Consider the following 2,500-nt stretch of genomic DNA (forward strand, 5'->3'; position numbering starts at 1 on the left):
GTTGTACACTTTCTATCAGCCTTTTCTGCATTTCTATGTATGTCTAGCAGAAATGGATACTGTACCCCATGTGCATGAGACTTACTGATGCTCTGTAATACAGGATGGTGACTGCCATACATTAACTAAGCACTGCAGTGTGCTGCTTGACTCCATGCCAGCCTCCACTATTTCTCATTTTGCACTGTATGATTCAGCCTTGAGTCACATAATCACAAGAGCCTTTTTCCTCCTCTCTTTTCACTAGAGCCATGCCTGAAAGTATGTATTCCATTCATCAAACTGATGTATCATGCATATTTTGCATTAAATCCCAAGAGTTCTGTTTCTCCATCCCTTACCATTGAGCAAGTTTTGGTATCATAAACAAAAAAGTTAGTTTCACTGTGTGACTCAAGCTTTATAGTTGACACAAATATATAGAACACACTTGACTGTTGCCCTGATTCTGATCCATCATTCTATTTCCAGCTCACGTCAACATTCTGAGTCTTATCTCTATACCCTTTAACTTCCTAATCATACCCTTTGTGTAGTACAGTGTGTATGGTCTCACTGATGTACAGCCATATGGCACACAAACAGTTTTTTTTTTGTCCCTATTAGTGGTGTCTCAGTTGTAGGAATGAACCAAATTTAAATGACAAAGCATTTGCTGTGAAGTCATGGGGTTGACCATTGTTCAGAGAATTTACGCTTCTTTTCTTTAGCTATTTTATGTATTAACTGGGTGGGTTTTCACTGTTCAGGGAATTTGCATTTTTATTTATTTTATAATTTTCGTACTTATTTGTTAACTAGGCTGGTGGTCTGGAACATGACCGTTTTCAGGCACTACTTAGGTGTCTGGTAGAATATGACAATGAAATAAAAATAACTTCAATAGTACTGGCTCTCTGTCACAAAAGGATAAAGCTCTCACTTCTACCAATATGACTGGGGATTGATTACTGGTTTGGGAAGTTTTAAGAGCTGTGTGGGGGTGGACAAGAGATGAGTGGCTTATGTCAGTGCACTGTCCTGACTTTGAGGGTTGTGGTGTCAAATATTGCTCTGATGAACAGCTGCTCCAGGGGGAGAAGCACAGGCCTGCCTCCCTGAGAGCAGGCTACAGCTGGAGAGTTGTAGGTGGGTAACAGTACTGCTTTCAGAAGCATGCCATGCAGCAAACATGCTTTCGTATCAGAAGCATAGATGGTCTTGCTGTGATGCAGAGGTTCATATCTCCAATAAGGGGGCAGGGCATGGAACACAAAACAAAAAAATGTCATAATGGGTGCCAGAATGACAGCTCTGCAACTTGATCTCATCTCACTGGGAACAAGTGTGCCAGGAACTGTTCTTGTACTATAAGGAACAAATGGGCTAATAGATTGCTGAAAGCTGATATTCATCAAGCACTGGAGTACTACAAAAAAGAAAGAAAGAAAGAAGTAACATTAACAATAATAAAATTATACAATGTAAATTTACATTTAGAGTAAATATGGTATCGAAATCAGTAGTGAAGGAGATCTCACAACATTTTAACACAGAGAAACGTACAGCAAGATATATAAACACAGTATATTCCAAAAGTATGTTATCATTGAAAAAAATAATACCTCTGCCAGCCTTCCCATAGAATGTTTAATGACCTTCCACAGAACTGAAGGAAATCGGAGTAATAGAACTATAATCACACATCTCATTGTTAGATTAATCTTTGATCAAGAAAACTACTGTTACCACTCTGTAGTGTGTTACACCGGTCTGCACACTGTGGCATCAGTCCAGATTCTAAGTACAAATCATACACTTCTGTTTGTAGTCCATCGAGCACCATGGCAGACTTCTACCATGGGTACTGGTCAGAGATAGTCATATGCCTGTACAAATGAATAGCATGTGGGCAGGAGGTTTAATGGAGTGCATGTAGCAACATGTACGTTATCAGTGCCCACTGGAGAAGAATAACAAGCAAACTCACCATAGACAGTGATATGATGGTGGGCAGCTGCCTGTTGAAAGACCCCCAGTTCCCTGAAACTGGAGTAGGGGCTTGGAATCTTCAACCTGATGTAAACTGGCAGAGGAGAATAAAAAGAAATAAGATAATAATAAAAAATGATATTATCATAGAGCTAAGCAACATTAATGATGCAGTATTTCTCAAATGCTAAGAAAGGCCTCACTGAGAAAGGCTAAGTCTGTTTTATGGAAGCCCCAGCATCGATAAAACTGTTGTGTATTTAAGATGCTGATAATGTGCAGCTACTGTTTCTTTTGAGGTATTAGGCTAAATGCAGAATGATAATAGTAAATTAAAATATTTATTTGGTGGAAAAGTTGCTGCTGTATGTAAATATAGTAACAGATAACTTATTAGAATCTTATTTCACCCTAAATTTGCAGTTTAAGTGTATTTTGTGTATGGGAAGGCCTGATATCATTGTTGACACTTAGAGAAGGTGGCTTATTTTGTTGTCAGTGGCTTGATGGAAGCTTGAGGCAAAGTCTG

At 38.8% G+C, this 2,500-nt stretch overlaps 1 protein-coding gene across 1 annotated transcript in view; it reads left to right on the plus strand.

Moving 5' to 3' along the window:
* The window catches only part of SLC2A4 (solute carrier family 2 member 4), a 304,157-nt gene that overhangs the window by 263,418 nt on the left and 38,239 nt on the right, over positions 1-2,500 (plus strand). The gene's annotated exons all lie outside the window — the stretch shown is intronic.

Source organism: Protopterus annectens, chromosome 7.part0, assembly GCF_019279795.1.
Source record: "Protopterus annectens isolate FY-2018-M chromosome 7.part0, PAN1.0, whole genome shotgun sequence".
NCBI classification, from domain to species: domain Eukaryota; kingdom Metazoa; phylum Chordata; order Ceratodontiformes; family Protopteridae; genus Protopterus; species Protopterus annectens.